This window comes from Phacochoerus africanus, chromosome 7, assembly GCF_016906955.1.
Source record: "Phacochoerus africanus isolate WHEZ1 chromosome 7, ROS_Pafr_v1, whole genome shotgun sequence".
Taxonomy (NCBI): Eukaryota; Metazoa; Chordata; class Mammalia; order Artiodactyla; family Suidae; genus Phacochoerus; species Phacochoerus africanus.
In genome coordinates, this window is record NC_062550.1 from 89,984,237 (window position 1) to 90,010,381 (window position 26,145).

Below are 26,145 nucleotides of genomic sequence, written 5' to 3' on the forward strand. Positions count from 1 at the left end.
ACACAGTTTGACGCCGCTGGACTAGAGGGGAAGACCTTGCAGAGAACAGCTGTAAGTGATTTTGGAAACTTTAAAAATAGCTCTCTGAATAGTAAGGTATAGATGTCTCTTATAGAAGGTTAAAGATGCTCTTTTTTAATGGGGCTAAAAGCATACAGCAATTATTGTAGGATGGTAGACTATTCTGAGGCTCAACTCTATCTGTTAGGACGCCCCTGTCACAAGAGGCAGACATATGTCATAATGATCTCCATTCTGAGCGTGGCCATCGGAATTGTCTCCTTGAAATTAATTAATCTGCATATGTGCATGTGCGTGTGTGCAGGCATGGGCCCTTATAGCTGTGTAATTATAAACGCACAGTTATGCAAAAAATATGCCACAGTAAGAATCAAGGACACATTTGGCACAAGGCTATCAGCAATCATCCTCGAACCAATTAAAACTAGATTAATAAAAGTTGATATTCATTTCCCCGCCATGGGAAGGATGTTTTTCACCTCCTTAATTAATTACCATAAGCATCTTTGGAATACTACCGTAAGCACCACACGGTGTTTATGGGGGGCGGGGGGAAGAAAAGCATAAAGTGGTTTTATAACGGGCAGTACTTCCATAAAAGAATGAGGGAGATTTACACCCGCTAGCCTGGAATGGTTAAGATATATATTTCGGGTGCTCTGTAATGGAGCCTACTGTGGTGGTCACAGAGTTCCATAGAAGAGATGTTTTTAATTGCCAAGTAGCACCTTTCCCAACATATGGCCATTTACAGGTCACGAGTACTTTCAAAGCTTCACCCAGGACACCAGTCCATGATAACCTCAAATCTAAGGAGTCGAAAATACTAGTAAATCCACTGTCAGCCCATGTTCACAGCCAGAAGTGTTTTTCTTCCTGTTTGTAATGAAACAGATTTGAAGCACTAGTGAAAAAACACATATCTTACTTATCACAAACCTATCCCTACGTGCTTACCACAGAAGACCCCACAAGCTTTAGAACACAGCCTCACTGCCAAAGGCTCCATTCTTTATCCCATTATCAATGCAGCTACTCTGGGATCCTTTGAAGTAACAGAGCACAAAGAACAAAGAATCTTAAAAATTGGGTTTCATAGTTTGTCTACAATATGAGCAACTTGACTTAGGAGTTGGCCTTAATCACATGTTGGTGTTAAAATACGCCTCTACCACGAGCTCTGGTCAAGGTGGGAGCCTATGGTGAATTATCTATTCACTCTCCTCAAGAAACTGACCATTGTGAAAGCCATAACTTCAATTCTAAAAAAAGATCTTAAAAATGAATCCTTTTTAACAGCTTTGAAGAATTCCTGTTTGTCTTTGAAATAACCTAAATTTTTATTCATTACTGAAGTAAGGATTAATCTTTATGTCTATGACTTTAGAAAATAACACTAATAGGAGTGATGAGTTAAACGGAGAGGTGGCAGACTATGACCCGTGGGCCAAGTCCAGCCTGCCACCTATTCGTGTAAATCAAGTTTCCCTGGAACAAAGTCACTGTTCCCCTATGGCTGCTTTTGAGCTACGACAGAAGAGGTGAGTCAACACAATAGAAAACATATTAAATAAAATTGGATGGTATGTTTAAAACACAGAATGTACCCATTTGTCTATTTTTCCACTTTTGGTGTGTTTTTTTTTTTTGGGAATCTATTTCTGTAGGATATTCTAAGAGTGAATTCTTAAGAAATGTGTGTTTGTTCTCTCTCTGATACCAGGAAGAACAAAAAAAAAAGATAGTGAACAAATAGCATTATAAAGCATAAGTAGAGGAAATGTAAATTGGAAATGAAGTGACTTTACAAGCCATGCTTCTAAATCTGAACTCTGCCACTTCCTTCACACCCATATGGGACAAATGCTGAAGCTCTGGTGCCTCTGGGGAGGGTGGGGGGAGGGGAAGAAAGACTGGAGCTGAATAATTAAGACAATAATAGAACTTATTTGACCAGTCTTTAGAAATGTTTATAATGTTGTGAAAACTGCCCCAATTGCTGAATGTCTCAACTTTATCCTGAAAAGAATCTGGCAAAAAAAAAAAATTGCTTAACATAAATTTTTACAAAACATTCGCATGGATAGAGCTACTCTGCTAACTGCCAAAGATGCTCCAATTTAATCATGCCCGGCAAGTTGGCTCAGCTTGTCTGGCACTTCATTAACAAAAAATAAACCTCACTTCTTCTGCCTGAGAAAACAGCATTTGCCATATTTTGGGGGACAGCAAAGCTCAGCATAATTACCTCTTGGTATGAAAAATCATATATCTGAAATACGGACAAATAAAGCTTTAAAATGATTTCTCTGACATGGTAACTGAAAATCCATGTTTTAGGCATGTGACTGAATAAAGGTCACATAAAATATCCCTTTAAGTGTTTAAAAAAAAAATCACAGAGAAGAAATACCATAAAAGTTAAAAGGGTTGATCTGGAAATTGAGAAAAAAAGACTCTTGTGATATTTCTAAATGAAACGTGGTGTTCCGTGCAAGCCAATAACTTAGTCTTTTAAAATTTCAGCTTCTTTTTGGTGGTAAAATATAGGTGAACTGTGGATGTTGTGAGAGAGGGTAAAGACACCTGTATATTTGTGACTCAGTTACTGTTTCGAAGGAAAGGTAAGATTAAAAACACTATATTATATATATATATATTATATATATATCCTTTTATACACACACACACACACACACACACACACACACGGACAGCCTCCTAACTCAACTGTCAGCAGTGGAACTAACAAAGGTTGTTCTATGTCTGTACCAAATTCTTTCCCAAAGACATCCGAATTTAGTGAAGGAAATAAGTAGCTAACAAGCTGTTAACAGCTATCAGTGGGCCGTACAGCTCACGAAAATACAAATTAGAAAATGACAGTTAATTCAATCACTGGAGTATGCACGGAGTATTGATAAGGACAGTTGGGATGGAGGATGGACAAGACACATAAAGGAAAGGTTCCTGGAGGAGGGGACACACTTGTGTTGCCTATAGGAAGATTAAGAGTGACCAGGGAAGAGGAGAAGAGACTTAGAGGCTGGGGAGTCTGCAAAAGCAAAGAAATGATATGCATTATATGTGGACTCCCCAGCTCTTGTGTGCTGCTGGACAGCCGTTTAAAACAGGAAATTGTTAGAGATAAGACTAGAGAGAGGCAGGAAGTAGCATTTTAAGGGTAGAATTTAAGATAGGACTATTTGGGGATTTATCCAGCAGGGCAGGAAAACACAAGAGGGCTTCAAGCTTGCAAGTGGCAGGTTGACTTTGGGTTATATGTAAGATGGATTCGATGGTGACAAGGTTGGTGTAGGAAAGGCCATTCAAATGCTGCAGATGACCGAGCAGGACACAGCAAGTGGCAGCAGGTCTGAGCTATAACAGTGGTAGTAATGATGGGCAGTACAGTTGGGTTCAAGAACTATTTAGAATGGAGGATTAGCAAGTCCTGGTAATGGGTTTGATGTGAAAAACAACAGAAGTGGGACATGAGAAGCCAAAAACTACCCTTGGGTTTGCAGTTTGGGCGAATGAGGTGACAGCAGTTCCCCAAAACTGTGCAGAGAGCACGGATGGAAAAACCAGGTTATGGGAACAATGAGGAGGTTGTTTAAACAACAACAGGTTAATACATGCTGGGTTGGGTGCCTGATGGGCCGTTCAGGATGTTGGATATTTGAATCTGAACTGCAGGAAGGAGATTCAAACTACATTTAAAATTTATGAGCAATTGTAAACTGTGACAATGGACGAATGTGCAAAAAGAAAGCGTAGGGGGTGAGAAAAGCAATGGGCTGAGGATGACCCCTGGGGAAGAGGAAGAAGAGAAGGCCATGAAAGAGACAGAGAAGAGACGCAGAGGAGGATGATCGGGGCGAGTATGATGCCTGGAAGACAGGAGAGCAGCGAACCTGAAGGAGGAGGGAGCGATCAGTGGGGCCGAGAGCACAGAGAGGTCCAGGAAAGACTCCCAAACCCACTGGATTTAGCAATCCAAGAACCATTCACTCAGTTGGGAAGTGAAAGAAGGTATCAGAGGCTGGGAACTATAAAGTGGAGACAAGGCAGGGTGCAAAGCACATCTAGACCAAATTTTCAAGAGGTTTGAGTAGGATGGGGAGGAGAGAGGTGGGAATGAAGATGGACAGGGACCAAAAGCAAGGAGAGCACTTTTAGGACAGGAAAAGACGCCTGAAGAGATGACCATCCATGTCTGAGTCTGGGCCACCCAGACCGCGGCAAGCTCAGCTGGGGCTCGGTCAATGGCTCTTCCATCCCCCTTCCTTTCTCTTCCTCTGGCCTTTCTACTCTTCGACCATGTTTACATTGGAGAAACTTTCTGGGCAATCAGCCCTCATCCTAGGAGGGCGGGTTCTTGAGCGAGCAAACATGGAATGACATAGCGGTAGACCCCTAATTCTCTTACTATATCTCCTGAGGAAATCAGAGAAAATATGATTTTTTTCTTAAATAATTAGTTTTTTTAAAAAAAATCTTCCTTAATTCCTATTTAAACCCTATCAATCATGACTTGAGTGCTTATGCTTTGTTTTGGAATAATGCTTTTGTGATAAGGTGTGTGGTCACATTATGAGACATCAAATATGAGATATGATTTACTGGTCAGTGGCAAATATATGTGCGACTAGTTTTTAACCATTTAGAATCTCCTACACTTGGAAGGGACAGCAGGGCGTAAAAAGAAGCTCATCTGGATACAAAGAGAATTGAAATTCTCCTGGCTTTGTCACTACCTAGCCTTCTTGACCTTCAAAATCCTTCCTCCAGGTTCAGCCTTCATAGTAACTTTGACATGAGGGGCTTCAACCTGATAATTTTCTCTTCCAGAATTTCCAGCTAGACTAAAACTATGACCAAAACTCCTGTTATATTTCCTAAGATTTAGGATATTATATACAAAAATGCTCTGTGAAGAGTTCCCATTGTGGCACAGCAGAAAGAATCTGTCTAGTATCCACGAGGATGCAGGTTCAATCCCTGGCCTTGCTCAGTGGGTTAAAGCGTTGCTGTGGCTGGTGGCGTAGGCTGGAGGCGACAGCACCAATTCGACCCCTAGCCTGGAAACCTCCATATGCTGCAGGTGGGGCTCTAAAAAGACCAAAAAAAATGCTCTGTGAATGCTGAAACAAATATTGAGCAGTTCCAAGGTCATAAAATGATGGCATATATCTCGGGAGAGGAATATCTACTGGCAATAATTAGAAGAGAGAGTTTATCCACAGTCTTCTTTTTTCAAATGAAAAGCCCATTTGAATCACACAATATTTTCCTTCTCTTTCAAAGGCCAATATCAAGTATTTGACAACAAATCAAAGCAGAATTGTTCCAGCCACAGTACACATGCCAGTGTCTCCAAAAGCAAAGTCAGAATGACAATTTCTGGAGACAAGTGATTCATTTCTGTTTCTGCTCTATTCACTAGAACAGAACCACAGTCAAGATTCAATCTGAGGTTCAGTAATACAAAGTCTCTGCCTTTGGTTACCACACAGACAGCAGTTTCTCTCCGCCGTGTCTCCCGAAACAATGGTGAATGAAATGGGCTCAAAGAACTCCAGCGTGTGGGAGCCAGGGGATTAAAAGGTGCTTTTAGCTTCATGTAACTTCCACATGTTAGTAGATGTTAATACTCTGTGATCCTGGATTTAAACTGAATGGTATAAATCAAAGTGTAAAGAAACAGCCTTTTTCTCTTTCTTCTTCATTCCAGATTCAGAAGGAAAACCATGCAATGAGTATGTTTGGTCCTCTGTCTAGAATTTACTCTATACCCTCACTGAGTCTGGCTCTACCTGTAAATCCTCCATCAAATAAGCAAAAACCTTCAAACAATTTTTAATTCCTTCCTATCCCTTACTGTTTCTGAGTCCTTCTTCCACGGTGTTGGGTTTTGTCAATGCTGTTGCTTTTCTGTTGATTATTTCCTTAACATCTATTAACTTTATGGCTTTTTTTTTTTTCCCTCACCTCACATCTACAGTCTCAGGGAAGGACCTGGCAGTCATTCACCTGAATTACTGTGGCCTCTTCTGTTTGGTCCTCTGATTTCTGAAAATTAAGACTTTTCATCTGCCTTTACATGGCTCTGAAACTTCCTAAGAAAGCCTATGGTCAATAACTCCACAGTAGAACACTGGGGCTGCTTCCTTTATTTTCCCATGGACCCCATCACTTCCACTTCCTCCTCATTGACACTTTATCCTGCAGGCTCTCCTAGGTTCACGGTCCACAGGGAAAGCTCACTTTGCCCTATCTACTCTGTCTCTTAACCCTCTCCAGTCTACCGTATTCTCCTCCAGCACGTCACCTCCATGCCCAGGGCTTCCAACCATTCCTCTTTCATTACTAAGCCTTCTCCCAAAGTAAGGTTCTGATGATGCCTTCAAGACGTCCAGCCTTTTCTCTTCCTTCCCTCAGAAATGCCTGGCTTTAGTCTTCTGTAAGAAAGATTACTTTGGCTGGCAATGTCTGGGAAATGAACATACCTAAGATGCAATGTCTCAAGCCCACACAACTTGCTATGCCCTTCCTTTTTTAATACCTAAAATCATCCTATGATTTGCATGTTTTATACCTTCATAACTTTAGTGGTATTATCTCATTCCAAATTTGTAATACCTGCTTTATTAGGCACTAAACTTCCCAAGTGCAGGAATTATACAGCTGTAAGTCAACCATTTTGGGGTACTGTCCAGTCATCATTTAAAAAATAATTTTAGTAGTAACAATAATACAGAAAGCATTATGCAAATTTACCTGTTCTTCCAGGGGGACACAATGAACGAGTTGTCCTGGTAACCACATAGCTTGGCTCTATCAGCTCCCCAGTGGGGGCTTTGAAAGCACTAAGCCTGTTCTTACCTTGCTCCCGGTCCCGTGGAGCGAATCCAACCACAGACTTGTCTTTGAAGTCAACTGGAACATCATGCATGGGTGAGCTCCAGAGAGCACACAAAAGCAAGGAAAGAAAACTGACGTGTTATTCTTAACCAAAGGGACTGTGCTATTTCCTGTTTCTACACACACTTGGGCATCCCACAGACTTCAAGAGCCTGCAGATGAGGCAAGAGAAGAAACCAAAGTTGGCAGTGTCTTGCAAATGGGGAATGGGCAGCAAACGAAGCCACAAGAGAAGAAAAGTCTTAAATTTCTAGTAAACAATTCTCATTTTTTTCTTTATCAAGAGTCAAATCACAAGTAGCCAATTCTTCAAGGTCATGAAATCCCTCCCTGAGAATGTCAAGCTCTTCTGGAAAAGGCATCCACTCCTCATCGAGGGCATAACAATGGCCATGTAGACTAGCATTCAATTCGATGGAGCAGCCATTTATCTAGAATCTTTACTGAAAAGGAGTTGTGCTCATCAGGATGAGAGCCCGACCACCATCTTCACGAAGAAAAGCACAAAGCAGCCCACAGCTCTCCACGACCCCTTAGAAAGCGCACTCTCAAACGGCCTCAGTCCGCAAGGCAGCAACATGGGGAAGTACAAGTTACTGCTTTCACATCGCTTTCCACCATCGGGCGCTTGACGCTAAGTAACATTTTGAAAATTAACTAAATTTATCTTGTACGTACCTTTTGGCCCTGAATTTCTTTTCCTAAAAACAAATTTTACAGAAATAAAAGAACCAACAAGAGGCCCCGAAACTTCACAAACACGTATGCTTAAGTGCGTTTTCTTTACCTCTCCAAGTCTCGGCGTGGTAATTTGTAAACTGGATAATAATGGTACTTGCCTTACAGCCACGTGGCTCTGAGGCCTGGCAAGCAGGAAATGGTCAAGGAATGTTAGTAAAGTGTGTGTGATAATCCTTATTTTGCAGAGGAAGAAACTGTGTTTCACAGAGGCTACACAAGTGATGCAAGACAACAGCAGGTCTGGGATTTGATCTAACTTGGTTAGATTTCAAAGACTCTATCTTTCCTGCCTCAAAGGCTGCTGCTTAACTGAGAGCCCCAAAGTGACCGGAAAAGGTGACATCAGCTGAGAAGCTTCTCCAAATGCTACCCTGATGCTCACTCAAAGATGCCTGTGTCCCAATTACCCTTTCTTCCAAAGTGTGTATTCATATATTAGAATATTAGACTTGCAAAAACCATTCAAGGTCCTCAAATCACAGAGCACTAAACTCAAATATGAAAATGACTAAAACTACGACTGGTCAATACAGTCTAAAAAATGAACATGAATCTGAAAATCTGACACCTGTAGATCACTAACAAGATGTGGATTCACCACAGGTGCAAGAAAAGGCTCTGTGCTCCGGGACATTGATACAGTAATTTCTCATTTAAGTATCTCCAGATGAAACAGTAAAAGCTGTGTTTGCCATGAGAAGCACCATTCATCAAAATAATTTGGCTATTTTATTGAGAGGAAAAACTGAGTGGCAATGAGCAAGTTATGCCAAAGTGAAATTATTAAGAGTGAGCATGCCAGGGATGGAAGAGGTGTGCTGCCCCCTGAAAAAATGAACAAGGTGATGATGCCCAAGCTAAACATACTTACTCTTAGGGGTGTGATGCTAAATTTACATTTGGGGAAGGCAATGGCATCGTGATCCAGCAAGTGAAAATGAAACTGAGAATTGGTGAATCTGTAACTCAACAAAAATTTGATCTCTTTTTTCCCTAAATATTTTTCTTTTATCTTTTGCAATTCACAAATTTCACCATTTTCCATATTGCCTGATGTAGAATACTTTGGCCTTCTCAAGATTTTTGTTTGTTTGATTTTTCTTCAAAGGGTGTGAGCCTAAATGTGTAATTTGAGAGGTAGGCTAGATAAAATGTCTCTAAGTCTCTAATCTTCATGTCCCAGGTCCTACTCGGGGGGTAGAGAGAAATCCTACTGAAGAATTTTTCAACCATACCTTTTACAGTGCATGGAGTTAAAAGTGCCTACTGCAAGTGGCTGTCAAAATGAAATGGAGCTCAGAGCAGACAGCAGTTGGGAGGGTTCCATATTTGGGGGCAGTGGAAGCATTCACAAGTCCGTCGCAGGGAGGTGTGTCGTGTCTCTGCTCTCAGCACCTGTTTAGACAGGTAGGTGGTGAGCCCTGCTTCCCAAAGACCCTGAGAATCGAGAACTGTTACATTCTAGAGAGGATGCTCCTGTCTGGTTTCTCAGTGCGTCTCAGTAAGTAGCCTTCTGTCTGATCCTTCCATGACGTGTCAAGGATAAGTCCATTCCCAGGCAAGCAGACCCAGGAGAATCTGTTCTTTGTCCCCCACCCCGGCCTCTTAAAACAGGACATTTGCCTTCTTCTGCTTAGTGGAGGCCATACACTGTCCATAGGAAATGTCTGGTAGGTCTGGGCTGTGCAGTTTTCTACCCCATTCTTCCCTTTCCTGAGCAGAGAAAACAGGCTCTTCTATGGCTACAAAATACAAACTCTTCAAAATAAAAGAATACTTAAGTTATTACTGTGCTTTTCAACACAGCTGTCAATGTAAATAAAGGTAAACACTTCAAGGCTTGCTAAGTAAAGTTTTTAAAATTTTTGGCTGACTAATCTTTGGCTTTGGAAAATGATAATCCAGATACCAAAAAAAAAGTTGTTTTTCCTGAAAATCGTGAAATTTTATATTTGAGATAGAAACTAAGTTGAACCAATCCCAAAGTTTTTCACTTGACATTAGGTTTTATCTGGAATCGTGTTTTTATCTACGTGGGTGAATGGTGTAACATTTCCGTCAAGAGAGCAAAGCTATGGGCAGGGCTTTATACATCCAGGGAAGTTGTTAAAGACAGCTTTGAAAAGTTTTCCATTTCATAGAATGTGTTAGCCTGTCTTCTCAAAATAGCAAGGAAGTTGAAGTATTTAAAAATATATTTCAATTTATATTTGTGTCCAATATCTGGAAATATAATTTAGGAATACAGTTTTTGGAAATAGAGTAAACTTCACTCCCTTCTCCCCAACACCCATGTATTTTATTATAATTCATCAATTAAAATAAGGCATTTTAAAGTTTTGGACAGTTGGATTAATGACTAACCATGCAACACAGTTAATTTTTTTTCAGTCTAACACTCTCCCAGCTAAGCTATTTCGGCTAAATTTTTTTTTTAAGTCTTCGTGAAACGAATTTTTTTTTTTTTTTTGCTGATGAAATCAATTGAAAATTGTAAAACCTATTTTCAAGAACTAACCTTTATTCTAAATGTTCTCATTATTGTTCTCACAACAAATAATCTGAAACAATATTCTGAGCCAAAAAGCTATAGTTGGTTGTTAATACTGTTTTCCACCTGTGGGAAAATAGCTTCTCCCTTCACAGTGCTGAAGCGTGATTACTAAGAGTAATTTTATTATATTATCCAATTAGTTCTTTAGAGTTCTTTTTCTTTCTCCAATTATACCATAGTTGATGAGGGAAAGATCACATTTTCTCCTTTTATAAAATCCTCCACAGTGCCTTTAGCAACAATGGTCAGACAAGATAATTAGGGAAAAAAAGCCAATTGAATAACTGAGTAAATAAATGATTTGAATTCTTCCCAAATATATGACAATAATTATGATTATTGATAAAAGAGAGAGCATTTTGTTAGAAAGATCGTATTCTGTACCATCTTTTACCTAGCTTGGAATGGAAAAAAAAAATGCCCTGAACCACACAGCAATTCCGAACTTTTTAAAGTATTTTGTTTTGTAGTAAAGAACCAGAAATTCTTTGCCATATGTACTGACATTTCCTATTGTATCTGCCCGACCAGGAAAATAAAATATAATGTGAAACCATTAAAGAGATAATGAAATACAGGAGGTTAAAATGGTCATAAATATTAGAAATTCAGTGAGCACCTGGGTGAAATGCAGTGGACTGGACTGCATGGCACTGCACTATATTAGCAGGATTAAAGTTACAATGAAGACTAAACTCTGGATTCAAATCTTTCCAGCACTTTGAAAGCACCAGGCTTACAAAAATAGATCTCAATCTTTAAGATGATATGGTACCTATTTAAACAGGTAATTCTACTCTTATACCATTTTCCACTTGTCAAAACAGTCTCCCTGGACTACATATAAGCACAACATCAGATGGGAGGCCAGGTATGTTTCGTGTGTTCATTACGTAAGTTTACACACTTCCTAGGTGACTTTCTTGTCACTTGCAAGTTATATCATTCTGGTTATTTTTTAAAAATTAAAATTAAAAGCTGCTAACGTGAAACTATTTTTGTAAATGTCACCAAATGGAATTTCTTCTAAAGATCAACAGCATCATCACACAACGTGCCTAAAAATGGAATGGTATTATTCGTGCGTCACGTTGAGCCTTTCACATATTAAGTCCAGAGCCCACAACAGAACAGAGGACTCAAGGAACTTTGAAAAAAAATCTTTTGACCAAAATGACTTATTAACTTAGCATATTTTAAAGTATCTTTGATTATACATTCAAATTGATATGGAATGTCCCCAAATTTATACAGTATGAATTCAAGAGGGATCCAACGGTTTTACCTGAGCAATGACAAAACAAGCAGTTAATTTAGAGCAAATAAAATCTTCAAAGGACTCAAATGATTGGAAATGCATGGAGAAACCTGGCTGATTAAATATTTCCCTTTCCAACTGCATGTGGTGTGTTCTTATGGCAAATCACAGGGGCTAAATATTGTTCTCCATTGTGCACCCAGGTGGCAGCGAGATACCAACAATTACACACTGCACCTAAGTGCCAAGGTCCATGCCTGAAATTAGTGTCAAAATGAAAGGACCAAAGAAAATTAGGGTTAAAGGGGAAACAAGCTTATCCTTTGCATTTTACCAACATCAACACAGCACATGATAAATAGATAAGCATTTGGGACACAGTTTTATTTTCGGAACTCTTAGGGGCTGTTTAGCTGCTGCTATTACAGTAACTGGTAGTGCAGAAATATTCCTAGTTTCTTAAAAGCAGGATATAGATAAAAAGCCTCATGGGAAACATCATCCTCACTTATCTCAACTAGCAGGCAGGGATGCCCAATGAATGGGACTGCTTCATCAGAGGCCCTCCCTATAAATCAGAGGGTGTGTGTAGACTGCCATGTTCACTGGTTCCAGCTTGCTTCACACCATCAGGATGTGGTACACATGGGTTATGCATTAGCAATACCTCCTTGAAGTAAGCCCTGTATTCATATCTATATATACACATCATGGCTCTTACAGTCGGTAACATAGCTCCATGGCAGAGGTCAGATCAGGTAGCCTTTAAAAAATATTCGCCTGGATTTTTCTATGAAGCAAACTTCCTACCTGAAACACTGAGTTGAGAGTCTATAAAAATATAGACATATGAATTTCTCTTGAGATTTCAAGGCTACTTTTTCTGAGTACAACTAGGTAAAAAAATATAAAGAAAATTAACCATAAGAGCTGCTTGTTGACATAGGAGATTTGCACCAGGATTTTGAATGCTGAATTGAAATTTTATTGAAAAAAATATCCAACATGAAGTATTAACTAAGGAAACTTTATGATGGTTACGAGAATGGCTCTTTTTCGAGGAGGGTTGGTCAGCAGCTTCTGCACAGTGGGCCTAAGTAGCGATAGAAACATACAGACAGAACACAACTGTACTTTCTCTTAGAAACATCAGAAAGTTCATTATATATTGAATGTATTAATATTGATAAGAGTGACAATTTATTCTCAGAAAAAGCAAAAACATATTTGAAAGTAAAGATTACTATGTAAATCTAATATTTTCCTCAATAGGACCCTTGACCCTCATTCAATAGTTAAAGACCTTTGAAGGCCTTGGGCTATAAATTTAGGGATGCTAGTTTCTTTTTCTCTGTGAACTCTCCTTCTGTTGTCAATCTCTCCCTCCTTTGGTCCTCTCTTCCCCTTATCCCAGCCTCAAATGTATAGTAACCGTATGATCTATGCCAGGTGCTGTACCAGGCAGCAAGGCTCTTGCTTCCAAGCTCTTCAGTGTTAGCTTTTTTACTTTCTCATTTACTGATGGTTCTCTGAACTTTTTGCCAACACATCAGCTGGGCATATCCACAAACATGGAAACAGTCAGGACATAGGAAACATGTGAAATAACCCCAACTGACCTTAGCTGCTGCAAATGTCCCACGTCAAATGTCAACACAAATAAAAGAATTTTAGGGCTTTGTTTCTGAGACAGGCTTCACAACAACCATGGAAGGCATTGAGAAAGCAATAGCAAAAGTGTTTCAGGTGCAGGAATTATCAGAGGAAATATAGGCAAACTGTGGGGGCAATGAGCAGATCAGCCTATTGCAGAAAATTCTTGTTTAGAAATAGGCAATACTGAAATCAGAAAGAAAGACTCAAGCCAAATGGAGAGAAGGCTGAAGAAGTTTGGAACTTTGAAAACATTATCCTATTGGCTCTAGGGAACCCATATGCAAAGGGGAATGATGCAATGAAAGCATCAAAGTGCCTTTGAGTCCCTGTCTAAGGGCACGGACTTGCCTGTTGTATCCACAGCTTTTTTCTAAACCTCTTGAGCAAATGCTCAATGATAATTGTTGAATGACTAGGGCCTGAAAGACCTGGGTTTAAGAACGAATAGGGCCTGAAAGACCTGGGTTTAAGTCACCTCAGCTGCTTAAACTAGCTCTGTAACCTCCAGGGTGGTACTTAACTTCTTAAAGTCTCCACTTCCTCATCCACAAGTGGGGACAGTGATACCATCTTTCTCACAATGTAACTGAAAGAACAAAGGTAAAGAGCTAAGCACAGTGATTGGCACAGAGAAAATAAGTGTTAGCCATTAATAATTAGAATTAAAGGTCCCTTAAAATAGTATAGGGAGTATCGCAAGGAAGTGTAAAAAACAATAAAGCCAACAAAGGGTCTGTGGCATCGTGGGCCTGAATATCAATGAATTATTAAAACTCATTGTGACTGTTTTGCCAATACATTCTTCTAAATCAGTGTTTATGCCTAGAATATATTTTAAACCATGAGAAATACAAGTGCCAAGATAATATGGATTGTGATGTGATTAACTGATGATGTATGAATAGCTGGTGAGACTCCTATATGTGCAAACTAGGCAAATAATGAATATTGAATCAATGGTGAATATTAAATTAAGAGCTACGAGAAGAGTGTCTGGCCTGGGGTAGGTCCTGAATAAGTGTTTGTCGAATGAACAAATGACTATTTTCTAAATCCATATGGAAAGACATCTTCATAATTTATTAGATGTCCATGTTTCAGATTTCTAGCAAATTGAATTCTTTAAGTATTTTCTGAAAATCCAATATTTTCAAAGATGCCTGCAGTAAACTATGTTAAAACCCTTGAGGCTGTGATAATTAACTACACACCAGATGTTCCTGACCATGGTAAGCTACCTTGTCTTCCTTTCTCTAAGGACACTCCTAGCCTTATGGTATATTTCAGTCTTTGCTTTTGGACTGTGAAAAAGACAGGAAATTCAAGGATTTATGCATCACAAGTACATCGTGCTTAAATAATAATGCAAAGCAACATTAAGAATGTAAATAATGGCTTAGAGATATTATTAATAATGTAAAAAGCTTCTGTTCACCATATGGTGTGGGATCATAAAGTCTAGCATCTTTAGAAGGACTTGGGGTCATTGTAAGTCTATATAGGCCATCTTTTGATAAAAAAAATTTATAAACACCATTAAGCAAATTACACTTTCACATGTTAAAATCTGAACAAATTCTCAATGTTTCAGCTAATTATTAGTGAGGGCTAGAGCATATTTTATATATATATATATATATTTTATATATATATATATAAAATTAGGCCTTTTAGCCAAAATTTTGTTTTCTTAAATCACTCTGGTATCATTTAAACAAGAGTATCTGAGTGATGGCTGTGCAAATTAAAATCTGCTATTGGATCTTGGAGGTGATTAAACACAAAATACCAGTAGATAAAACTACCATGTGTCCTTGTCAACATGCTAGGGTGGTAACTTGGGGCAAATCCATTAGCTCTCTAAGAGCCCCGCCTCCCCTGCCATTTCTTTGTCTAAAATAAATTTTTTAGATGATGCTCAGTGTAATTTGAGGTTTACCACTTGGCACACTATTTTGTGGAAAATAAACTAACAGATAAAGGAAAGATGTTATTGAATTACGCAAGTAAGTTGCCACTACTGGGAAAATCCTACATCCTAATATCAAGCCCTTGAACAACATCCCAAGGCCAGCTCAAATCTCTCAGCACTTTATACACAATGTCTAATAAAACAAGTTTGCTTTTTTTTTTAAACCCCAAACTCAGACAAATAGGTCAGATAAATAGCTTCAAAGTCAATACAACTTTCTAAGTGACAGGTAAGAATAATGGTACACCAAAAAGACAAAAAACAAAATTATAGGTGGCAGAAAGAAACTAAGAGTAACCAATTACTGGGCAGCACTGGTATTTGGAAAGGAATGTTAACTACAAAAAGAAAGCAAACTTGGAGAAATTTAGTAAACACATTAGGGGAGGAGAATAACCTGATACTAGAATTTAATTTTACTCTTATTAAAAAATGCACTGATGGCATGCTAATGCAGCAATAATATTCTATCGACTTCAAATATTCACTACAATCAAGTCAAATTGCATAAAATTTTTCTAATTAGTATTTAGAACGCAATTTGGAAGCTAATGGCTTTGTGTAACATACACAGAAAAACTGATTTAAGGATTTCATTTTGACGTACGTGAAAATTGATCTAATATGTCACAACTCCACTTCCCAAAAGATTTGATTCTTTAAAAGCTATGTGATTAACTTTACTTGTGTCTACATCTCCCAAAAGAACTGAGAAACAAAGATATTTCTGGTACCATTAGCAGCAATCAAATTACGTTTACACATCTGCGTGTATCTGTTCAATAAAGATAGATACAATAACTGCGTATTTATACACACACTTTAGTACATTCTAAAATTTTAAAAAATACAGGATATCTGGAAGAAAAGCCAAGCCACTTTTGTGAGAATGGGTAGCAATAGCATTTATTCCTTCTGTTCTCTCAGTCTGCCCTGACTTACATGACTCTTTGTTTTTCTTCTTTGAATCACAAACTATCATATGGAGTATTCCTCCTTTTCCGATAAAGCTAAATCTTATAGGGAAGTACTAAATTAAACTAGGAGGAATCTGGGAATGCTCACTGTTTTATCTAGAGTTCAATATAATTGCTTCAGCTGAGATAAATTCATGAAGACTTTTCTAAAATACTTTTACATCAGGTTAAAATGGTTTCTATGCAAGAAACAATTACCAGCTAACATTATTATCACCAGAAAATTGTAAGCTAGAATGAGCAATAAAAACATTGTATTTGGAATGAGATATTAGAGAATAACTATTAAAATATTTTACTCAATTTCTATTACACCTTAAAATGAAAGTCATCAAAATGTCATTACAGGCCTTTTCCCCAGATTCTTCAGAGACTGAATTTAATCATTTCAGGAAATTGAGCGCTATCCAACATTCACTTAAATCCATTGAAATAAGAGCAAAGCAAAACACAATGTAAAATTTATAGGACATTTTACATTAAAATACATTCATATACATACATAGATACATACCACATACCAGGAATATCTGTCTTCGGGTACCTGGAATTAAACATTTCTTCTGAAATTAACCCCTCATAGAAAGTATTACCTTCAAGAAGATCTAGGTAAGAAACCCAAGTTAAGCAGCCACAACTGAGCTTTGCAAAACCTCACTCTTAATAAAGCACTAAAGCAGCAGTTTAAAAATACTTCCAAAATTCAGTTTTTTGGACATTACCTCCACCGCAATTATTACCTATACAACAGGGCATAGAACTTCTAACTGCTGTTCAATGAAAGAGCTAAACATTAGATGAATTAGTCCAATTATACTAATAAAGGCATCCTTATATATATATATTTTTTTTTTCAGAAAACTAGCCCTCTTTGAAGAGTTTTTAAGCCAGAAGAGACCATCCATATCACCTAATCCTGTTTTGTTTTGTGTTTTTTTGGCCAGTTCTAGAAATAAAGTCTACATAAAATAAAGATCATTTTTATTGATCCCCAAATGATCATTTCTCTAAAATATAAAGTCTATTTATTTTCCAGGCTGAAGGTAAAACACAACGTACCTGATCCTATTTTCTTCAGAAAAGCTAGGCAATCTTTAGCAAATGACTAACAAAAAAATTCCCTGAAATAGTTTCTTCTTTAAACCTTTTATGTTAAGAACAATAGTTTACATTTTAAACAGTTTCATTTAGAAAGGAGTTTTCTAATGCTACCGGCAAGAAGTACATGAAATGGTTTGAAAATTGCACTTTTAAAAATGTTTAGTTTTTACCTTTCAACTGGAGGAGGATGCCACTTCTTATGGAACCCCTTTTTCCTGGAGACACTCAGTGCTGGCCGATTTAGAATAAAAACCATTAGCATACTACTATTAAAAGAAAAAACTATACCACAAAGCAGCAATCTCTCTTGGAAGGAAGCCGATGGCGCCTATAAGCAATAAAAGCCTTTCCTGATACCTATTCTGTCATCATTGTCTTATTATCAGAGTGTGTGCTCCCCGCAGCATCAATTAAGCAGTTTTTTAAGGGAACGGGGGCAAGTATGAGGGCTCATCTGCTAAGCACGGCTGTATACTCCACAGCCTCTTAATCACCACGGCTCCTTTTAACAAGGTTCTAGAATGCAAGGACGACCAGGGACCATTAAGTAGCACACAAACATTCCTGGGAGTCACCAATGACAGATACAACTTTCCCTCCGAGAACCAGCAGGAGACCGAAGGCGCCAGAGCCACAGCACACCCACCTATTGGTGCCTCAGCTCTTGGCAGTTGCAAAGCTGGGCAGGAGAAACTAGTCCTGACTTCTCGGCACCCTAGCAGAATCCAGGCATCGGAAGAAGGCCTGTTTCACAGGCAGCCCCCACTAAAGAGAAAGCAAGGGAATGGAAGGTCTACCCTCTCCTCCTCAATCCACCTAAAGCCGCATCGTCGGAATCACAAATGAAATGCTAATGGACACGAAAATGAATGCCAATTTCCTCCACTTTGCTCCAAGTTTCAGAGGCCCCTCTACAATAAAAGATAGCTGTGTGTGGAGGCTGCCTTGTTCCATACCATTAACTCAGAACAAAACATATTTTTAGTGGGACAGCAGTGTTTACTTGTAAGAACTGATGAATTGTTCGCCACCATTTATCACTTGCAGACAAAGACGTTCAGCTACAATTTTGGACATAATTCAAGGTACATGCTCCTCAATACACACACACACACACAAAATACAAAAATAAAAAAACCCACGCTGCTTAAGTCCCCCAAACCACAGAGATTGAGGTCAGACTGGCCATAGCAACCAAGAACAGGACTTGGGTCTCCAGAAAGACCTAGCAACCAATAAATGAGTTCAGATCTCTTTTCATCTCCACTGGTGTGAAAGCCAAAATTAAAAAGATTAGATCACCCTGCACCCCTGACAAAAGGCGCCACAATGAAAAAGTCATTTCCAGCCTTTGAATCACATCAAATAAATAACATTCATCCCTGCTATAATGAACAACTTTCAAAGTAAATTGAATCTCCACAGTACTGCTTTCCCTGGCTGCACAGTATTTACATAACAATATATCGCAGGAAGCTCAGAATGGGTCTTGTAAATGGGGGACTCAGGATAAAAAGCATCTTGAGCCCCATTACTGTATACTCAGACTGCTTTCCAATCTCGCTCTTTTAAACAACGTGTTGTATCAAGAACACAAACAATGTTTTTAAATTGTGGGAAATGAAAGTTTTCGGTATGTTTTAAAATGCCTGCACTCACCCATTTTGTGGGGGCACCAAGAACTGTGGAAATCACTTAACCTTCTAAATCCATGCCCTGGATTCATTTTTGTGACAAAGAATTCTCATCTATGGGTATGCTTGCTTCTTTGTTCGTGCCAGCAATTTTTGTACCCTAAGTATCTCCTGAATTTTTCTCTATTACTTCAGATGAAAGCAATTTGCAGCTTTTCTTAGCATGTGTCTCACTCGTTATTTGTCATTTCCTCGAAAGTATAAGCTATTCTCCAATGCCATAACAATAAATGGATTGAGTTTTAGCACTATTTCTACAAAATACACTCATCTTCTACAGTCTAATTTTGACAAAATTTCTCCAGGTCATTAAAAAAATTTTTTTAAGGACTAATATCCCCACATACTTAAGCATCCATTAAACCATAGAAAACTCAAATATTTCCAATGGAGTATGTTCAAAAAAGACAGTTAAGTCTATCTTAAAAATATACCAGCATCAGCTTATCTTTTTGTGGCAGCTCACGTAGGCATTACTATTTGAACTCCACAGGAAATCTCATTAATTTTTAAAACTCTCTGACCTCAGTACAGTTGAGTGTAAAAATAATTACAAATTAAGAATGAAAGAGCATCACTTGAATTCTACACAGCCATATGCTCTATATTGCACAAAACATTGCTAACTATCATCAAACAGAATTTTTTCCAGATAGGAATTTATACAGCATGATAAATGTCACCAGACAGACATAAAAAGCAACTCATGCTTCTGCCCAGCCCCGCTCACACCTCACCTCCGATGATTCCAGTAACACAAAGCCCTGAGAACACAGGTTTGCAGCAAGTGACAGCAGATGCTACTCACGTAAAGATTTCCCTCTCGACACTTGCCTTCTAGCTCAATGTCCCTTTCAACCACAAGGATGCAAAAATACAAGAATTGGGGCATAAATAGAATCTTACCTGAAACTTGTCAGAAGGACGGCCCTTGGGTCCTTATCATTGTTGTCACTTCTGATGCCCCCTCTCACCATGGCAGAGATGGGCTCCACTGTGTTTACTGCTCTGTGCCTCCGTTCCAGCTGTGGAATTCATCTGCTCGCATGCAACCTATGAGGGGGAATGAGAGAGAGAGTGAGAGAGTAAGGGAGAGGGAGAGAGTGGGTGTGTGTGTGAGAGAGAGAGGGAGGGAGAGAGAGAGAAAGAGAGAGAGGAAGGGAGAGACTGCTGATTTGAGACTAAGAACCTGAAACCTCCGGCCAAAACAAGCCTGAATAAAAATGATCAAAGCTCTGTCCTTCATCAAGAGAGTAGACGGAGATTTTTTTCCTCCTCCACTGGAAAGTGGAGCTGTCGTTGGGGATCCTCACCCGGGCAGCGCACACAGAGGCAGACCTTCTCCAGAGTGTCAGTGCTGCCCGGCAGTCCGTGCAGAATACAGGTACCTATTGTTCCAGAGACAGATATGTAGCCAGCCAGTCAGACTCTGACAGATCTCAGCAAACCAGCGAGCCTGCCTTCATTTTAACTCCTTATTTACTAGTGCTTTTTGGTCAAATGCAAAGGTCTTCTCATCACCCCTGAGAAATAAATGGAGATGATGCCGATGAGCTCATGGCAGGAACTAATCCCCTATCTTTTGCAAAGAGGGACTTTCCATGACTTATTGAAATGCTGAATTTGGAGCAACTATCTTATTTTTCTGGGAAGAAATGAAGCATTAGATTACACAGGGAAGACTTAGCGAGGAAAAGAAAACCTTGACGTCCTAGATGAACAGCCCAGCCGATTGCAAAGGGAAGACGGAAACCGGAGTTGCTGAAAGCACCCTAGAACGTGAATGGGGTTACCTGAGCCAAAGGGGTCCCAACATTTTGCAGAGGGGTGTGGCACACTGAATTCCACACAAAAGCTGCCCCACTAGACCTCTGTTTTCCTAGGGGCTGGAGTCTTTTTGGTCTCCCTCTTTCTAGACCCCACTAGGCATCTGAAGCACCCCTGCAAACATCTCCCTTCCTCAAAGCCTCGCGGGTGTTCTAATTATGCCTAAAGCATAAAACAAAATTCAGGAAGCTCAGAGCAAAATAACTCGTTCTGATTCTCCTTGATGGATCCCGAGATCCAGAGAGTACATCTGATTCTCTAAATTCCTAGACCTTTCTGGATTCTAGATTCTAACCTTCATCTTCATGTATGAATTGAATAATTTTCTTCTTCTAAGGTCTGAAAGAAGGCAAAGCGCTCTGCATTTGATTGTTTAGCACCATTAGAAGGTAGGGAAGGTAGAAGCAAGAGAAAAAGTAGCTTCACATTGAGTTAAAATAAGAGATAGACTTATACTCCACCCTCGTCCAAAGACAATATAAAGCCCTTTGGAGGTCCTCTTTTTTTTTTTTTTCCTAGAATGAACACCAATTTTATTAATTGTTAACACTTACCCAAGAAACAGTATGCATATTCTGATATAGTAGGTAGGCTGCCGAGTCTATAAAATGGTTATGAAGGTCCTTAGTAAAACCCACACTCAAGCATCACTTTACAAAGCCAGAGGGCAAATACTCAAAGCAATAGGGGGAGGTTTAACCATGCATGGCTGTTAATGGTAATGAGATAGGCAATATATGTTTATGCACTGCCCAGCAGCTTCTTCTAAATATCTAGGGTTGTTTTATTTACGTTTTTAGGAAACAAATAAGACACTGCACGTTTCTAAGCCTTATTAAAAAAAAGAAAGAAAGAAAAAGAAGAAAACGACCTAGCAAATAGTTTCCTCCTTTCACACTGTCTCTAATGCCAGCATTTTGAAACCCGTTCAAGGCATGCTAATTTAACCAGAACTCTGTGCAATTAATATAGAACTCTTTTAGAAGTTAACACTGCTAGACGTGGTGACTCCTGGAAGTCAACCCTGTGTGTTGTCCTCAGGGAGAGCTTCTATTATGCTCAGAAAGGAAGGGTGTCCAAAGACTACCTGAGCAGGAAGTCTACAGGGTTTCTTACTCAGCTCTTCTTCAACTATGAAACAGCAACAAAACAAAAGAATCCTGTAGCCGGTTTTCTCTAGAGTCTTTTCAAACCCATTCTAGAGAACATGCATATCTTTGTAAGCTTAAGGGATAACCTAATTTTTCATGACCATCTTAATAGCAAAATGGCAGAAGACCATCCAAGAAAAGAAAGTAAGATAGGTTATAGGTACACATACAGAACTGAGCTGGATCACAGGGGAGGTGACAGCTCCGGCTCGCAGGCAAAGCTCCCACGACTGCCTCTAATGTTGCAGTTTAAAAGGGGCATCTAAGCTTTGCTCCTGAGCATGTGATAAGACTTAGGTGTAAGTACCTTTAATGAGAGCATTACCCAGGCCCCATCCAGATGTCATTATCTTTCACATTTTTTTTTTTTCCTTTTGATCTTTCTGTCCAACTTCTGCTGTCTTCAAAAAAACCAAGCTTGGTGTGCCAAGCAGATTTTAAATATTCAGCTCTTAACATGTTTGAACACAGACAGTTCTCACAGTCGGGGTCCATTATTTTCTGGAGGCATATGCAGAGGGTTATCAACACTAATGAGTCATGTGCACATGGAAACAAAAACCAGAGGACACACTCCTGCAACGTGTGCATGTGTGTGTGTGCGTAATCAGTATTTCAGCAAGGTACGCGTGTTTTTGTTGTTTCAGGAGTGGGAGAAAAGACCATTTTTGTCTCAATAAAGTTCTTTGTGAAAACCCTACTAGGATGGCTTTGTCCTAGAACACCCCTGAAGCCTATTACATAGCCCTAAGTTTGTAATTCACACCTCAGTCCCCAATTTGCCAAATAATTCATGTCAAGCAGAAGTCCAACATAAAGTGCCAACTGTTTCTTGAAAGGAAAGAGAAAAAAAACAAAAGCAAAAAACAAAAAAACAACACTGTTTCATGTGCTGGGTTTTTGAGGAATAAACATATGAGGTTAGGGGCACCACTCATTAACAGTAGCAAGGGATAAGCTAATTCCCCTGGGACACCACTGGGTATTTCTCTCCTTTCATCCACAGAGTTTGAACTTGGAGACATGAAATTAGGCTTCCCGGAAGAAATGGGAAAGGAAAACAGAATGCCTTCGTGTATTACAGAATATTCCAATTTTTACAATTTCCCCCTAGGACACATTCAGTTATTCATTCACACAATAAACCTCATGCTGATAGAACTTCTAAGAGACTCTCTGGGAATCTTTCAGGTAACCCGACTCCAACAAAGTTAAAAATAGTCTCTCTACCAAATTAAACATTATCTAGGTTCTCCACGCAGTTATTTAAATACATAGACCATCACCTCTGTGCGTAATCTATAAATGGCTTGGATTACATATTAAAATTCTAATTAAAAGTTTTTGTCTTATCTCAGTTGGCCGATTTGAGATTAGAGGGTAAATTCTGATTCAGAGTGAAAGCTCGTGTGGAACTGAGATTTCTGAAGGTTGCAAGTTGTCAGTTAATGGCAGTGTTACAAAGGACTCTGAATAGAAAAAACCAGCAACGGTGAACAACTTCAGAAACCCCCTTTAGACCCTAGGTATTTAGTGCCATCAAGAGATTCCCTGAGGACTTATTCCACAGAACTTTACTTTCTTGAGAACTGGAGAGAGAGAGAAAAACAGGAGAGATGAAATTTCTACAGCGTGTGAGAGGCTAGTATTATGATTATATTTAAAACCAACATCTTAAAAATCTGATCATGTAGCTGGCAGACTAGAAACACATCATGAAATATATCACCTTAAACGTCTCAATATTTAAGATCTAGGATGGGGTAAATGCTACATAGGTTTTCCTTTAAGTCACTACATGAAAACAATACTTCTAAGAGCACTGTTCTGAAAAGTCAGAGAAAATTTAGTGGAAAACATTAGAGGCTACTTTACATCCTCCAAATGCCTGCAATATGTAATAATTTGGCCATTTGATAATTAATAGAAGGAAAATACGCATTTTCTCTAACAATCCCCTCACTGCAGCACAATAATATATATTAGATAGTCTACCTAATCAACTTCCTGATATAGAGTTTAAATTAGATAAATATCTGGTTTCAGGAAAACTCAATGAAATATTTTCCTCATCAATTAGTAAGCAATCCAACATTTGGAGCTAATGATAGAGTCTTCTGCCTTCCTTATTCTACAATAGCTGGGAAGCCAACTCCGGGAACACGCACACAGAGAACAGAACGTTAAGATTTTGAAGAGTAACAAAAGGAAAGTATTTGCATTGTCCCATGTGTAAATGGAACAATATGTTTTCCATGTTTCCATGGATGTCCTCTTAAGGGAGCTCAGAGTCACAGCACAATGGAAAAAAAAAAAATTAACATGGAGCTGATGGATGAGAGTTGATATTCAACACAAAAGCATCTTATAGAAGTTAGGAAACGCCCAGAAGGAAATTAGGCAGAAAAGTTGGTGGAGATTTCCTCATATTTATTTTGTACAGCCTTTTAAAAATCACAGACCGTTCCAGAACAGGAACATCGCCTTCAAGAAATTACGACTGGAACTTTTTTCTTAGGAGACATACATTATCCCGCATTCCGCTCTTTGAGTGAACTAGGACCTACCTGACTTCTCCAACAGCTGTTTCCAGAGCGTCACAGGCACTGGGAGAGTGGCCTGACACAGGCACAGCTTTGCTGAAAGTGCCCTTCTCTCCTCCTCTGTCACGTGCAGTCTTCCCCATCCAAGTCTTTTGATAAAAGTCAGGATAAAGCATGATTTATTAATATGGCCAAGTCATTACAATCCTGAGCTAAAATGTTATTGGCGCTTTCCCTAGCTACTGCTGTTTAAGGAAGTCTTTAAACACCAATTTAATTTCCCTCCACCCAGTCAAGTTTTCTCCACAGATAATTGGTTTTCTTTACATGCACAAAAAGCATCAGTGAAGTCAGTATGTATAAGGCATTTAAATATTTTCAAATGAAAGTCCGCATGTATTTATGTTTGGGTACCCAAATACACACTTCCATTCCATTCTATATCGTTGGCCATTAACACCCTTCTAGCAGGAGATAAAGCACTCTGGAAACTGTAAAGGCTGCACAAACAGCCAAGTTAGTCACTAGCAGTAGCAGAAGGTCCATAAAGTTAGAAAGGCAGATGTCATGTTCCTTTATTTTAAACAAGTATATTATTGTAAAGCAATGTAGTCTCCCTGAGAATTGTGCTGAATTCTTGCATGATCACAACTAGAATCCTCCTGTTTTTATTTGCAAAGACATAATCATTTCACTGGAAACAGAAACTCTAATTGTTTTTCTAGTCATCATTTACACAACAGCCCTTTTAGGATTCATAGAACTTATCTCAATATATTATTATCATCAAAAGTGTGTTTGAGATGCTAGTGCAGAATCGCTAATTGTTCATAAGTACCTTGAAACATTAGATTAGCAATGTTTATAGTTGTCTAAATACGGCATGACGATATGAAATCAATTACCATGCACATCAATCTTTGACATTTCAATGCATTTCAACTGTAGTCAAGTTACCATAAACTTTTTTTTTTTAATTTCTATTGCCTGAACACCTAATGAAGTACTATTCAATTTCAAACATGGAAAAAATAAGCATCTTGTAGCATGTGCAGTGCTGAACTGCTTTACTTACTTGACTATTCATCTTCCTCTGAATTAAGACTACTCTTGAATTTGCAGAATGTCACCTTTGAGAATTTCTCAGGGTCCTCTTGCCCTCTTAGTCCCTCCTCCACAGGTGAACCATTATTAAATAAACAGCTCCCACCCCAACATCCATGCGACCCTCTTCTAAGTCACTTAACTTCTGAGAACTGATGAGATATTCTGAAACTTATTCCTTAACAAAGGTGTCCTTGCTGTCTGTTGCCAGTTCAAATTCATCAGAGATCAGAGCGTGTATAGCCACAGTCTCCTTCCTTTTTTCCTCCTGAGGGTCCAGGGTGCTGAAGTAAGAGTGGCTTCTCCCTGGTATGTATTTGCTTTTTGATTGGAAGGAGAGGGTTAGTTTTTTGGGTTTTTTTTCTCAATTCAAGAGCAAAGACAGACATAGTTTTCTAAGTTGAATTTGGATCTGGGATTTGCTGCATTTCTGAATGAAAAACAAACCCAAAACAAAACAAAACCAAAAAAACCACACAGACATACACACAGGAAACCCCCCAAAAAGACCACAGACCAGAACAATTCTGTGTGCCTGATTCCATCAAGTCACTGTGCGTTAAAAGAAAAAGACAATCAAATGAGAGAAGAAAGGAAACAGTCTAAGCAAATGAGTTTC

The 26,145-nt window shown here is 38.9% G+C and overlaps 1 long non-coding RNA gene across 8 annotated transcripts in view; it reads right to left on the minus strand.

The window, feature by feature from the left end:
- Positions 1–25,842, minus strand: part of LOC125131506 (uncharacterized) — a 150,915-nt gene extending 125,073 nt beyond the window's left edge. For 6 of the 8 annotated variants that reach the window (XR_007135936.1, XR_007135941.1, XR_007135940.1 and 3 more), the window contains exons 1-3: positions 24,447–25,842; positions 19,808–19,954; positions 17,378–17,438 (exon numbers count right to left, since the gene is read on the minus strand). This is a non-coding gene — a long non-coding RNA (uncharacterized LOC125131506). Of the gene's footprint in view, positions 1–17,377; positions 17,439–19,807; positions 19,955–20,214; positions 20,272–24,446 lie in introns of those variants that run through there. The other 2 variants (XR_007135935.1, XR_007135937.1) reach the window with 2 other exon arrangements.
- Between the last annotated feature and the right edge of the window lie 303 nt (positions 25,843–26,145).